Raw genomic sequence first — 15198 nt, forward strand, 5'->3', positions numbered from 1 at the left:
GTAGAAACTAAACTGATTCTGTTGCTCTTAACCACGGTTTGTATCAGCCTAACTAAATAAGTTTAATTAAATCAAACACTACTGCATTCCTCAGTGCCCAAAAATGGTGCCTGTGCTTGCGCAAATGAATACACAGGAGGCGCATGTGTGCTGAATACATGTGGCGTCACGTGCAAGCAAGCGAATTTCTAAATCACAACCTGCATATCTGTCTGGGCATTTATAGGTTGTCAATTACAGCGATATCATGTCTAATGGGAAGACGAAAATCCCCCTATAAATTCAGCTCACTGAAAAAGCTTTGGCGGCTTTGCTGACAGACTAGTAAACAATTTCTATGCAGAGTGCGATTTTCTAGTTTAGGAATGGAGCCACTTAGATTAGAACTCAGTGTTTTAGTGAGAAATGTCTAAAACGTTTACATAACCTATTTACATATGAATACAAACATTACAGGCTTTATATTAACAGCCCTTGTTGTTGCTCATTACTATGCATAGAAAAAGACATCAGCATTTCTAGTAGCATCTACAAAATTATAAATATGTGATAGAGTAATTACTGATTTGGAAATCCAAATTATATTAAAATGATTGTAGCATCTGTGTCTCCAAAAACCTCTCCATTTGTCAATTCTAATCTTTTATTGCTTAGGCAATAAACACGAGTCTGATGTCTATTTACACAGTTTTGTATGAATCCCACCCGCCCTCTTGAAATTTAAAAAGAAAGTGGAGGAAGGAATGGTTTGATATCAAGGTGTCTGAAGTCTGTCCACAGCTGTTTCTCTCACCTTGTCTTTACCCCACAGCTTCCAAAAATATGAGAATTGATGGTAGATCTTGCAGATTTGTCTGAAGCAACCAGGAACTGCCAGGAAGATCATACTAGAGCTGAGATTTTGCCCTCATGGTAAAACTGCCGAGAAAGTTCCTTTCAAGAAACAAAGGGATCAGTTCAGGGCTGGTCTTTACTCTTTTTACTGCAGACCTGCTTGAGTCAAATGGTTGTGAAGGAACTCTTGTAAGCCAGGGAAGTATTTGATGTGCTCCATGGCATGTGTGAATGTGACTCAAGCCTTACTGTAGTAACTGTGATGCGAACTAGAAGCGAGGGAGAGGTTCTGATGCCCTTCATTGTAACAGTGATTTACTTCCAGAAGAGGCCCTTTGATCTCAGCAGGTTTGGGTAGCCGATTTCCCATGCAAGAAAATAGTTATAAAAGTGTTATGTTTTTTTTCATCTGTGGCTCTCAAAAGACCTTTCAGGGAGGTCAGTACAATGCTTCCAGTTTTGCAGGAGAGCAGAGATGTGTCCCACAAGGTCGCTGTGCCTCACAGGAGAAATCACAGTGGAGGCTCCTTTACCACTCCCTGTCTGGGCTTCTGGCCACTGGAAGACACTACCCAAGGGAATTTATTCATGGCTCATTCAACTGTGGTTATTTGTAGTAGCGTCTCCTTCCAGGTTTTTTGGTCCTAGACTGAAATTCTGATGGGGGGAGTCAATGGGAGATGATTTACCTGGAAATAACTTGCTCCCTAGGCAGAGCAGTTGCTGATGTTGTGGATTCTCTGATAAGCTGAGTGGGGATTGACAGTGTCACGGTGACCTTTAAGAAGGACTTTGGGATCTGGTACATGTTTTTCTTCTTGCCTGATGATGGGGAGTGAATGTTTCATCTGAAGTGGTATGTCTTCCCTGGCACGCACATCCCAGTTTTAGCTGAGCCATCCATGATTCCCCCTGTGGCTTTAATTATGGTGCTGCCTCTAGTTTTCATCTCTCTTTACACCTTCTGCTTATACCACACAGAGAGACTTAAAGGCCTGTATATGCATAGTAACAGTTCCACGAGACGAAATGCTGCTGTATAAATAAAGCATTCATCACACCTGCAAGGGAGGTTTGAATAAAATCCCACATAGTTTTACTGCATGAGCAATGAAAGATCAGAAATGACAAATGGGTTGACAAATGGTGTGCAGTGCATAAATAGCATTATTTATTTGCTCAGTCGTGTCAGAGTAAGTGAGATGAGACATGCTGGCCTTTTGAGAGAGTTGTCAGAGTATTTGTAGAGGCAGAGGCTGCAGGATCAAGCCCCTGGCACTAGCAGGTGGGTAGCCTTTAGCTGGAAAACTGAAGCGTCTTTTCTCAGGCTGCATGGTTGCAGGGAGTGACAGATGGGACACGAGGCTGGTTGGGACAGAGGAAATTTCCTAGTTGATCAATATTTTAGGGTTTGTCTGTCAGTCTGTTTGCACTAAACTTTCTCAGCCTTGTCCATATGTCTGTACTAGCTAATATAGTACAATGAGGGTCATGGGCTATTTATAGACAACACTTCAAAAAGCCTGGAGTAAGATAAAGGCTGTGAAAAGCACAGATGAGGAAAAGCCTCATCTTCTCAACATTTGGAAAATAATTTACTTTTGATAGATGCACTGAGAAAAAGAAGGAAGCATTTGGATGCCACCTGTGTCTTAACAAACCATTCTTTTTTACACCAACAAAGAAAATAAAATGCTGTCACTCACCTATTATTTTATTGCATTCAGGGTTATTAGTAGTGAGTATATGGAGAGTTTTGTTAACCCCAAAGGTGAGTTGTCTTCACCCCTGCTTACTCTCTAGCATCTGAGATACTGTTCACCACTGTTCTTTGTTACAGCCAGGCTACAATATGGACTGCCAAAGTACTGCAGGATTTTAAGTCACCACAATTTTAATAGAATTACATGGGACTGAGCGTATCATTTTTTCCATTGCTGCTATTACCTATACATTAATTGGGCAAATGCTCAACAAGCCAGGTAGCAAGAGTGCTTACCTGATACTTTATTCTAGTTGTCCAAAATACACTAGAAAGCTGGGATGCCATTTCCAGCCCCTACCAAAATGTTTCCTGTCAGTTATTCAGAAGAAGTGGTCCCCTTGCAAAGTGAGGAGGTTGGACTTCATCGTGTGGATGTTCTGCTAGAGGATGGGAACTAAGTCTTTATAGCCATAGGTGGAATTAAATCCAATTCGTTCAGATCCACAGAACAAAATCTGTGTTGCTGAACTGCTGCAGAGACAAGGAACAAAATAGCTGAAAGGAACAAGGCATCATCAGACCAGTATGCGTGGCACTAATGGTCTAATGGTGTGCAGACTTTGGAGCTTCTTGTGATTTTGAAGTCTGGAAGGTGTCATGTCATTATTAACAGCTACTTTCCGTGAGTTTCTGAGCTGCTGCAACAGCCCCTGTGTCATGTGGCTGGGGGAATTGCTTCCTGGCTGGTGTGTGGCTGTCACCTCTGTACCCGTGTCTTTGTCTTCTTGAGAGAATAGGGAGATTTCAAAATATAAATGTCAACAGGGCACATGTGGAATTGGATGTGACAAAACATCCATTAGCAACTTCAGGATCACAAGCATCCAGCACAGAGTTCAGTAGGACCAAAAGCCAGTTGACAAGTTACCCTTGGCTGGGGAACACAGTGGGAGTCAGTGTGTTCAGAAGTCATTTTCTGGTCGTGGTGCCAGTGCTGAAGAGCTGTCCGGGCCACGGCCTCTGCTCAGCAAGGGACACTTTGGGGTTTTCTCCCTCACGAGGAAGAAATTTTCCCATGGCCTCACCAAAGTTTGTCTTAGCTTCTGTGGTCAGTTCAGTGGAAGTCCAGAGAGTCTGGGCAGCTGCTGTGTTTTTGTCTGGCTAGATCTTGTAGTAAGTCAGAGAAGATGAGCTGTTTGTGTGAGGGCAGGAAGAGGGCATGATGAGCATTTCAGGGAGGAAGGTGGTGAGGATCTTTTAAGATCTTAATATTCAAGGCAGGCTTTGGGTGGATGGTTTGGGGAGTCTCTTTGGTGACAGTAACTAGTGAAACTGTGTGTATTTTCTTAATACAGGAGTATCCTTGACTGTACGCCCGCACTACCCAGCTCAGCCCCTGTTAATGGTCAGTGGTGCCTCTAAATGACTGTTCACCCACTGAATTCACTAGGATGTAGATTGTGCTGGTGGAGAAGAGTAACTATAAGACCAGCAGTATGTTGGTATTTTTCCAGGAACAGGTTGCTTTTTTTGCTTCTTGTGGTGAAGCAAACAGTTGATGCCTTCCTCCTGGCAGCGCTGAAGTAGTCATGAACTAGCCCATGATGTGGTTGGGAGTAGACCATATTGCACAGGTACAGTAGGTCTCATAAGATAACTGGGCAGGTATCAGAGGCTGTGGTCTTCTCCACCTTGGTGGTAGCTAGCAGAGCAAGGTAGTGCATCTTAAGGAGCATTAATGCATGGAAATATCCTGCATCTTTTTATCCCTCAAATGCAGTGAGGAAGAATGTGATAGTGGGAGCTGTGCTCTCTTGGGAAACCCCACTGCCAAATTTGAAAGCTTCACATGGCAGTAACAGTGCAGCTCCCTGTCATAAAATGGAGAATTTTATTTGCTTTTATTAAGTAACAGAAGCTTAATTAAGTTTCTCCTGAATGTAATAAAACAATACAGCTGAATGTAGGTCAGTCCCAAGTAATTGTTTCACTGCTTTAGCAGCTGTTTAATGCTTAAGTGTTAAATACGAATGCTGAATTTTTTTTTTTTAATTTTTTTTTTGCCTTTTTGAGAAGGGGCTAAGTGGTCTCTTTCTCAGGGGACTGTTAGGTTAGCCTTGGCCCTTTGAACCTAATTAATCAATGGTGAGGCTCTTCCAGGGCTGGCTGTGGAATGCTCTTTAATTGCTCACTTGTGCAGTCATTTGTTTTGTTTAACCTGCAATGGATTAAATTCTGTTATAAAGGTCCTTGCTTCTGTTGTAGAACAACTCCAGCCATGCAACAGCAGGCTCTTCGCTTGATTCCTCACCCCCCTGGGGACATGGCAGGGAGAATGGGAAGGACAGCTCTCCCTGCTCCCCCTTTCCACACTGGTGTTTTTGCAGGTCCCCCCATCACTGCCTGTGAGCTTCCCAGGGTGTGCTCTTGGCAGAGGGAATATCATTAGCTGTTAATATAACCCAAGAATTCTCCAGATATCTCCCTTGCTTTCTTTCATTAAATGTGAAACTTTAGAGACAGAAACTTTAATGATTTTCTGTGCGTGTGCATGTGTGTAATACTGTATGCTCTGCTGGGACCCCTCTGGCATCCCATGTCTCTGAACAGCTGTCAGGCAGCTCAGATTCTTTTCCAAACTGCCAATCTCCAAAAATATTTCCTTCTCTTCTCGAGTATGGAATTTCGCCCCTGAGTCAGAGAGTCTGTGCAAAGCCAATGGCAGGTTTTGGTGACAAAGCTAAGGCTGCAAAAGCATTAGGGCCAGAAATAAGATCTTTTATACCAGTTGGGGTGGTGACCAGGACTATGAATTTCCAGGCTACAGTGGGACTCTGCTTTCCCTTCCAGCCCTAGTGAATTGTTTTGAGACGTTGTGTTTCTTGTAATGCTTGCCATTAACATTCAAAAGAAAGCTAGATCATTTTAAGATGTTTCAAAAAGAGATGTTAAAATTTATCTTCCTTTTTGTTAGTTCCACTGCAGCAAGGCACCCAGTGGCTTTAGAAATGTAAGTAATGAAAACCAGAGAACAAATGTTAACTATAGAAATGATTTATGGAGACATCTGATGAATTTATCCTGCATCTTTACCCTTTCATCCATCTCCCCGGACTTCAGCTAGTATGTCTGAGCAGCATCAGTCACATATTTTAAAGCTGACTTGCCAGAGACATGCTCCATGCTCTGGAATGTGGATTTCCCAGTTTTTGCCCCACCTAAGGCTCCCATGCAATTCTGTGCAGGCCTTTTTTCTTTTTTTTTTCCCCTCAGAACTATCTGGGTTGAATTACCAAAGTGGTTAGGCACTCCGTGCCACAGGCTGCTGCCTGGAAAATGCTTAATAGCTGTCAGCTTCAACTGCTCTCCATGAGAATCGAGGAGTCCCAGGCCATGCTTGAACAGCTGGGCCTTTTTGTGGCTCCTCTAAGAAGAATGAAGCTCTTTGGAAAAATTCAGCCCTGGTAGGAGGCAGAGACTTTCTGGAAAACTTGGCCTTTGAGTTTAGCTTTTTCAAAGGGAACTATCTTATGTACAGAGAGTTTAATTCTCTGAGTACAGCATCAAGCGGGCTCTGTAGCATGAAACAGATGATCCTCTACTAATGAATTATTTTCCACATCTTCACAAAGAAGACTTGAGATTTTACAGAAGCCCTGTTGCTCTGTTCATACCAGTTGTTGTCCCAAAGATGTTCACAGGCCCTTTTCCTATCAGACTTTTTCTCAGAGTAACCTTTTTAGCCAGATCTACATGGTTTTTAACCGTATATTTTAAAGGGAGATAAGGTATGTAATTAGCAAATAGTGTCCTTTTCAGGATGCTGACTAGATAGGGCAAATCAGGAGAAGAGCTGGTGGGCATATGTAGCTGATAACAGATAGGTAGGTAAATAGATATGCTGAAAACTGCCCCAGGAAAGACAAGTGAGGAGGGAATAGGGTGGTGATGGGGGGTAGAGGTGCGTGATCACTGACTTTGCCCAGTTTAGTTCTGAGCACAGTGTGAGAAATCTTCTCTGGAGCTGCTGGACAGATGTTCTCAAAAATGCTTCCCCTCTCATGTTGCTGCATGCAGTCACAAAAAGTCTGGTGCTATCTTTAGACATTTTGAAGAACTTCACAATGGTGATTTCAAGTGATAAATTTAATATTAGGCATATTTTTTTCCCTTACTGTTTACTTCTGAATATGCTTTGGTTGGGCAGTGCTGAGCTGGGAAGGTTTTGTGAAGCTGTGCTTTCTCTGGAGCTTAGAATCAAAGTGCAGACTGCCTTTATTCAAGCTTTGGGCTCAAGATCAAAGAGAGGCAGCATTGGTTATGTTGGAATAAATTTTTTTTTTAAAAATCACTTTTTAATATAAAAAACATATTTAGTTAATTTCAGGATTACTCTTTGAGGAAGTTTTGTTTGTTTCTGATTATTATTTTTATTGCTTTAATGCCTGAGATGCAGATAGGGGCCAAGTCTCCTTTGCACGAGGTGCTGTACAAAATCAGGCACCATTAACAGATACTGTATTAATAGCAAATGACTGCGACAGGCTGTTTGTTTACTCACTAATATTATCTTTTTGTCTGAACTGCTTTAGCCTTGATACTAAAGGCACAACCTGTCTAACGTTTCTGATCCTGCGTTTCTCTTGGTCAGGAAGCTTACTGCCCTCCTCCTCCCTGCCCCTCTCCCCAAGAGGCTGAGGGACGAGTGCCATCTTAACTAAAATCTATGGACCTTTACTTAAAAATCACCTCAGTATCATGCCATTGGCAAGAGTGATGAAGAGAGAGGTTGCTCTGGGTTATAGAAATGGTACTGCCTGGGTGCCTTTGGTTCACTCTTGAGTTCATCTGGGAGTTGCCCAGCCTTGACCTCCTGTGCTGTTTGGACGTATCCATTTTTGTTTCATTCAGTTATTATGTCAAATTTGAGATGGAGTGCAGTACAAATTATTTTGGCCCCAAACCTTTCTTTAACCCTATTTGCAGAGGTGAAAGGCTAATACGCTAAACCTACCAGCCCATGCATACAGATTACTTTAGCCCGTTTAGAGACAATATTCTCTAATTTCAGTTTTATCTTCTGCAGGAATAGTTGAGAAGCTGAGATGGGGGTATTGGCTGATGATAGTAAATGACAGCAGCATTGCAGGTGTTATTATGGGTTGCATATTTCCTTGGACTTTGAGAAAACGTCAATTAGCAAAGGGGAATGCATTGGAAGTAATATCAGATTTTCTTTTAAAAGCAGGGTGGAATTTTTTTTTTGTTAACATATTTAAAATGTTTCTAAATGTTCACGTTCCAGTTTGCTTTCTGCTCAGCCAGTGCTGAGCAGCAGATTCTTGCCTCACTGCAAACCACAGGGCTGCAGCACCTGGGTGTCTGGCAGAACATTCGCTCCTTGTGCTGCAGACTCAGTGGGTAGGTAGGTAATTGTAGACTGAGGGTCTGAACACTCTTCAGAACTGTTGTAGAGAAAATAATCCATTGCAACTTGTTCTGGCTATCTCAGCTCTGGGTAGCTGCGCTAAAGAAGAAAAAAATGGGCTTTAACTCACGTTGACTTGTGTTAAAATGGCAATGAAGACAAAGTAATGTAGAGTGCCAGCTGAAATTCAGCCCAGACCTCCTCTAGCCTTTAATTTGACCTCCTAGCCCAAATTAAAAGCCAGAATGTTTTCTGTTCACAGTTATTTTAACTAGTGTTAAGTCTGGCTAAACTGATGAGCCTTTTATTGGTTGGTGTGCTTTAGGTGTTTACTCTCCTTTCCAGATACCCTGTCAGTGTTTTGTAAAGTATCTTTTTATTAGGCTGCTACAGAAGTTTATGGAGTTGGAAGAAGTAGAGTACCTGTAAAAGTGCAGATGTAGTTCTTTAAAAGATGAGCTTTACAGACTGAAGGCTTTCCTGGTTTGGTGTTTAACCCTAAGGACCATCCAATAATGTTAGCCTACATTGCAAACCTGGCCTTGCTTGTGTCCTCAGCTCCTCGCAGCTGGAGCAGCACAATGACTGCTTGAGATGTGCTCAGTGCAGGTCTGTTTTCCATGCTGACCCAAACCTTTTGTCCAAACATACCCAGTGGTTTGGGCATATTGTTTTGTTGTTCTTGCTCTAACAATGAGTATTTCTTTCACCAGGCCTGCGTTCAGGTTTCCTGTTGCTGCAGGGATGGTGTACCCAGGCACACTAGCACAGGCCACTTGGCAGGTTCTCCTGTTGCAGTACACATTCATTGCCTCTGGGGATTGCAGCTCCTGTCCTCACTGTGCTAATTGCAAAGGGTCGGGGCAAAAGAAATCCAAGGAAACTATACAATGTAAGAGACATTACATGACGAAGCACAGAGGAAAAAGCTTTCATTGCTTGGGGGGACTCTTGTTTGGAGGTGGTTGAAAAGTCACATCATCACCGCTGGCAGGTCCTGCCCTAGACCTCAGATTACTGACCTGGGGAGTCCCCTGCAGCTGAGCAGATACACCGTGTTCAGGGGTGCCCCAAATTGCCATTAAAACTCTTAAATCTTGTGAATTTGCTGTTAAATGCCTCTTGTTAAATTTTAAGGGCTTTATCAATGAGTTGAAACAGTGCAATTACTTTTTCTTTTTTCTTTCGTAAAACTGGTGTTTAAATTATTTCCAGGACCTCTTTCCCATCTTGCTACCAGGCTCTCCATAATATATCAAGGTACTCCCTTCGGTGACCTTTAAGGTTTCAGATTTGGTTTGGCTGTGCAGGATTTTTCTACTGTTTGGCTGGCTGGGGTTCTGGTGTGGTTTTGGTGGTTTTTTGTTTGTTTGTTTTTGTTTGTTTGTTTGTTTTTTGTTTGTTTTGTTTTGTTTTTTGGGGTTTTTTTTTGTTTTTTGTTTTTTCAATTTTGCTTTGTTCAATATAAAATAACAATCAGGGGAATGAAATAGGTTGGGGCTTTAGAAAGAGGACTGCTTTTCTTCCCATCAAACTTTGTAAGATTTTACAATAACCATAGCAGTTTGAGTGTATCTCGTTGGCAGATCTCCACAGAGGCGCTTGGTGAGGCTGCAATTAGAGTGCTCTGCCTCTCCTTTTATTAGTTTGATCACGTAAAAAGCAGCCTATCTGACAATTTTAGCACCTGGATAATTAAAACCTGTCAATAAAACAACAAAATGCAGTGTGTAGTGGGACTCGTCTGTGCTAGCATTAAACACCACAGATAATTATATCGCAGCAGAGGTTGGAAAGCCAGCCTCTCAGTGCTCTGAAAGATCAATAAAAAGGCCCATTCATAATGAAAAAAATGCTAGAAAAACTGGATTTTCATCTCCTTGTCATTAGATCCTTTACTTTTAAGGTTTTGCAGAGGCAGAAAAAGATTCTGTTGAGGAATTCTTTTTTTCTGGAAGCTAAACAGGTGGAGGATTAGCTTTGCTTTTATGCAGCATGTTATTGAAAGCAATTGTGGTGAACCAAAGTCTTTTCTCAGAGTTTGTGGCTCTGTTCTCCCCTTTCCACCATTCACTGCCTCTCTTGTCTGCTTGTGGGTTTGGTTTTTTTATAACTTTTCCCCCTTATTTGCATCCCATCATGTGAGCTCCACTTTTGAGTGAAATTTCTCTTTGCTTCCTATTTGCTTTCTCCAGGGCATTATTTTTTTTTTTTCCTTCTCTTGGCCCTTCCTAAAGGGTTGATTTGGAAATATCACATATTGACAGGGGAGAACACACTCCTGGCTGAGTTATTTGCTGTGACAGCCTCTTTCTTAAAGCACTCATCCAGAGAGGAGATTTTTGTGTTCCAGAGAAGCAAAAGGATGTCTTGCAGCGTTGCCATGAAGGATAATGAATTAAGTCTGTCTCTTACTGTAAAACCATTAGAAAAGCATAATAGACCTTGAGAAAGAGGCTTAGATATTGATGTCTTGGCTATATTAGCATGCCTAGGCACATGATGGCTGCCTTGTCTTTGCAGAAAAAAACAAAGTCTGTGTGAAGTAGGTGTTTTAAACATTCAAGGAAGAGGGAAAGAATATTGTTGGTTTTTGGCAGACGGAACACACATGGGTTTTAAGAATCCCTTGTTAGAAGTTGGTGTAGGTGGGGGGTAGTACCAGCTAAGAGTAGGGCATGTCAGCAGCAGCATGGGATGGATATGGCAGCTCAGTACATTCCATAGAAATCCAAGTTTGTGGGTATGAAATTTTCTGATCTTCAGGGTATTTAAGAGCCTGGTCTTGGGCTCTGACAGTCTGTTTACAGATTCAGTGGAGGCAGGTGGCTTCCCCATTTGTAGTAGTTTCCACTATGTCCCATTCACAGGAGCTTCTGGCCATGGCATCACAGTAATTGCTACCTCACTTCTGAAGGGCTTGTTTCTAGAGGATAAGGACCAGGAGAAAGAGAGTATGTTGGGACAAAATGAATGTTTGAACCTCTAGGCTTGCTGTGGACCTGTGCATGGATTCTGGTAGCTCTTCTCCTGATGTCCCTAGCACAACAGGTTTTTGTTGTCTGGGGCAAATGGTCCCTTCCTCTACAGGGAGCTGGAGAACTTGCTGGTATTGCACCTGCTATGATTACTGCTGAAAAGCTTTTGTTCGGGATTGATCTTTTATTTTGTGCTGCCTTTGCATTTTTGTTCTGTCAAACATATTGACCCAGACATGTCTAGCCTGATGTTGTTGACGTGCCCGTGCTATTAAGGTTTCTGGAAAGGCCTAAAATAAACTGCCAAACTATTATTTCTTTTTTTCCTTTTTTCCTTTCTTTGTCTCTTGCTAAATGTATTAACAATGTCAGCACTGAAAAAAAATTAAAGATATCAGAGCAGGAATAAGCAGCTGTTTATGTCTTGAATGGTTTTTGCTTCTTTATCACAAGATGACCTTGTTGCTTAAAAATCATTAAAATGTTGCCAGGGAGAAGAAATGGAAGTTTGCTGAAGGGAAACGAAGTTTTGGTGGAGCTTTTTGTTTAAGTCTGAACAGAGTTGCAAGCAGAGTTGAGCCCTGCAGCCGGTCCTGAACTCAGATGTTTCCTTCAGTCCCACTGCTATAGATGCAAAACAAATGCCATATGAAATATTATTCCTGCTTCACATTAAAACTCTTGAAAGTCGTTTTCCACTGGAACTGGGAGAAGTTCTGCAAAAATAATTCATGTTTTGTGTTACAGTGTATGAGTTACACTGGATTGACACCTCTCTTCTAGATTATTTTTCCACATCTGAAAGACAAAACAGGGACCTTAGCAAGTAGAAATGAATGTAGCTGGAAAGAATGAATAAAGCCCCCCCCCTTTTTTTTTCTCCTCTAGTGACTGGGACAATTTACACTTTTCCCTCTCCAAAACATATATATGAATAACATGAACTTCTCTTTATGAGATGATGGAAGATTAAAGGCTGCCAAGTACCTTGGACTGATTTTTTAGAAGGGTTTGGGGTATCGTCTTTTCCTGAACACACAGGAATATATGTTGCCATCAGTGTTTCAAGTTGGGGTGAAAATGCAGATCTTGGGTTATGCTTCAATTTGTAGTCTTTTGGTTGCTCTTGGTGAGCTCTGTGGACACTCTTGATTCAAGCAAGGTGTCCACGAATCCCAGCAGCAATTATGGAGGTGGCCTGAGACAAACAGGGTCTTGTCTACCTCGCACTTCAGGGAGCAACAGGGAGAGGAATGATGGCAGGTGGAAATAAAGACTGCAAAATAAAACAAACGCACACATTTAAAAAAAAAAAAAGGATGGCTATGAATTTCTTGTCAGATTTCATGATAAGTGGCAACAAGGGGAACTGAAACCGCTTGAGCGGCTACTTTAATTCTTCCATGTCTCCGGAACATTTCCCATTAAAATGCTGGATAAACTAATAAAATGAAAGCTGTTTCTATAATAGGCATAAAGTTGTCTATCTGGTCCCCTGAATTCCCAGATTCCTCCCACAGTTCTCTTATTTGCTTGGCATCACAGCATATGGAAAGTGAGAAAATACCCCAGAAGGCCAGGGATTGCTTAGGAAAGTTGCGGCATGAGGGCAATGCAGGGGAAAGAAAAGTGGTTTTCTTTGAAGGAGCTGATGAATCAGTGCTAGAAATAAGAGGTGCTTGTGTAAAGGCAGTAATCAGAGGTGTAGATGAGTTTAAAAAAAAAAAAAAAGTGACTGTAGTTTTCTGTAGTACAGTTATTCTAGAGCCATCAATGCAAACCATTCCTGCTCTGTTGGAGGAGGATCCAATGTGATGCAGAGCTGCAGTTTCTAGGGTATAGCTAAGGGACCTGGGTGGTGTTTCTGTCATTGCCCAGTAGAGGAGACAGATTTATACTCAAGCTGGTGCAGTGCTGGTTCGTGCTGCAAATTGTAGCTCCAGTAGTCAGTAAAGATCTTCCTTCAAGAAGGGAGTTAAGAATTAAAAGGAAAAAAAAAAGGGGGTGAGGAGTGGGGGACGAGACAGGAACAACAGATGAGACATGACAGAAAACAAAACCAAAAATAAAAAAGATAAGAACAAAGGATCTTTGTTGCATTGACTGGAAAGGTCAATGCCCAGCACTGAGCCTCACAGCTTCCAGGAGTTTGGAGTGAGTATTACCGAGACCCAAGTGCCATGAAATCCCAATATTCTGTGTGTAATCCTGTGATTTACAAAGAAGAACTCATGGGCTGGTTTGCTGAGAATGGACTAAACATGAATATGTTACAGTTTTATTAGCCTTCATTTTCAAGACTACAGATTCATCTTCTTGTACACATCTCCTTTTCTATGTCACATCTTGCATGTCACTTACTGTCACCTGGGCCTTTAATCTGTCTGGAAAGAAATATGACAAAACTGAAGGAACCAAGAAGCTCTTGTGAAAGTGCTAAAATATATGAGCAAAAGCACAGAAACCAGGGCTTTAATGATGAGTAGTTTTTACCTCTTTGTCCCCTTAAAATTTCTGTAGCCTGATGTCTGACAGTAATAGTTGGTTGAACAGGTATTAGCTTTTTACTTAAGGGTTTTAGTCTAAATTGTCCTCATCCCTTAAGAATGAGAAACCTTCATGGTTTCACCCTGGGGTGATAAAAGAAAACTTGAAATGCCCAGTGCCAGACACAGTTTTGCTACTCATATGAAATGAGTGTGAAAAAGAGAGGAGGTTGAGTTCTCCTAGTTTTGATTTTTTTTTTTCTGTATTAGCTCTTTTTCTGTTAATTTTGTGAGGTATTGACAGAACACAGTATTTGAGATTTTATTTAGGAGTTTTTCATTTGGTTCCCTGTGTTTCTTCCCCAAGGTGCCACTGACAATTTGATCTCACCTTCTTTTCAAGTTTCTTTGCTTGGTAGACTTTACCATCCCCCATTCTAGGGTTATGTAAGGGAGCTTCAGGATATTCTAGAGTTAGGGGGGAAAGCCTATAGCAAGAACCCTTGTATCCTTATGGTTTTAGTCTCTCTGGTGATATTGCAGAAGGTAGCACGTACTTGGAGAGGTTAAAACTGGTGTTCACAGCCTTCAACTTCCAAGCTGAGTTTTGAAACACTGGTTATGAACCTAGAGCTTTCTAGGTTGCACGTTTTCACTTCTGTTTTTTTTATCCAAGTTCTTGCATTAAAAAAAAACGGACACAAGGAAATGCTTGACTATTCAAAGCAAATGCTTCCTTGCAGACAGAAAGAAAACATGCCCAGATGAACCCTAGATGTGTTTGTTCCCCTCCAACTTCCAGTCCCTCATAATTGTGCTTTCTTACTTGTGATTTTGAAAGGTATCTTTCATCCATTACTGTTATTCTATGTAACGTGGCCAGGGCTGTCCCTTCAGCCAGAAAGACTATTGATTAGGCCACTGCAATTGCTTTTTGAAAGGCACATTGAGCCCAGTAAAGGATTTTTGTTGAAAGTGAAATTTTGGATGGCGTTCAAAGTCTCTCCTGGAAGACTGCCTACTTGCACAGTCCAAGCTACCTGTGATGTCCCAGCCAGGCCTTTTGTCTGTGAGTAGCATAGGCGAGGACAACAAAGTTACTTTTTTTGTTAAGAAAATTATTTTTCTGTGCGTTTGGTAACACTAGTCGCTTGCTGTGATAAGTGCTGCCTTTCAACTAGAAAACACAAGAATGTCCCAGCCCTCTGGATTATCTGCTACCCAGCAAAACAGCCTGATGAGCAAGCGTATCAGCTCTTATTAATCTCTCCATAAAATTAAAGAAATTATGGAGCTTAAGGCAGTCACTAATGAATCAATTTTAATTTATGGGCTCAAATAAAATCTGCATTAAGACTGACAAACTATAGCCTCAGGTAAACATGAAGCATTTCCACTGCAGCTCTAAATGAATTCTGTGCTGGATGTCACAGCTTCTGCTAGAAGAGCAGGAGGGTCAGGAGTCCCATATCACGTCAGAGGAGGCAAAATCTTAAAGGATGTAAAGGCAGTGGTCTAGCCCTTAGGAAGTCTCTCTCTGGCACGCAAAAGCGTAAAAATCAAAGACTAATTATATTTTTTCTTTAAATGAACAAAGAAGCAGAGGATTTTTGTCTATAGAATCACTGTTTGCTAAATGTTTTTGCATACCCAAATTACACTAAAATTGTACATAAAGGTGCTTGTACCACAAAAGCAGAGGCAAATGTGGGTTTGTACACATAGACAAATCAGTCACCCATGGACATGTATATGTGCCTCAGGAAA

General features: G+C 41.6%; 1 protein-coding gene across 23 annotated transcripts in view; it reads left to right on the forward strand.

Annotated features, from left to right (window-relative positions):
• ADGRL3 (adhesion G protein-coupled receptor L3) overlaps positions 1-15198 on the forward strand; it is a 508023-nt gene that overhangs the window by 275897 nt on the left and 216928 nt on the right. The window lies entirely within an intron of this gene.

The sequence above is a fragment of the Neopelma chrysocephalum genome, unplaced genomic scaffold, assembly GCF_003984885.1.
Source record: "Neopelma chrysocephalum unplaced genomic scaffold, ASM398488v2 Primary Assembly neopelma1_146, whole genome shotgun sequence".
Lineage (NCBI taxonomy): Eukaryota > Metazoa > Chordata > Aves > Passeriformes > Pipridae > Neopelma > Neopelma chrysocephalum.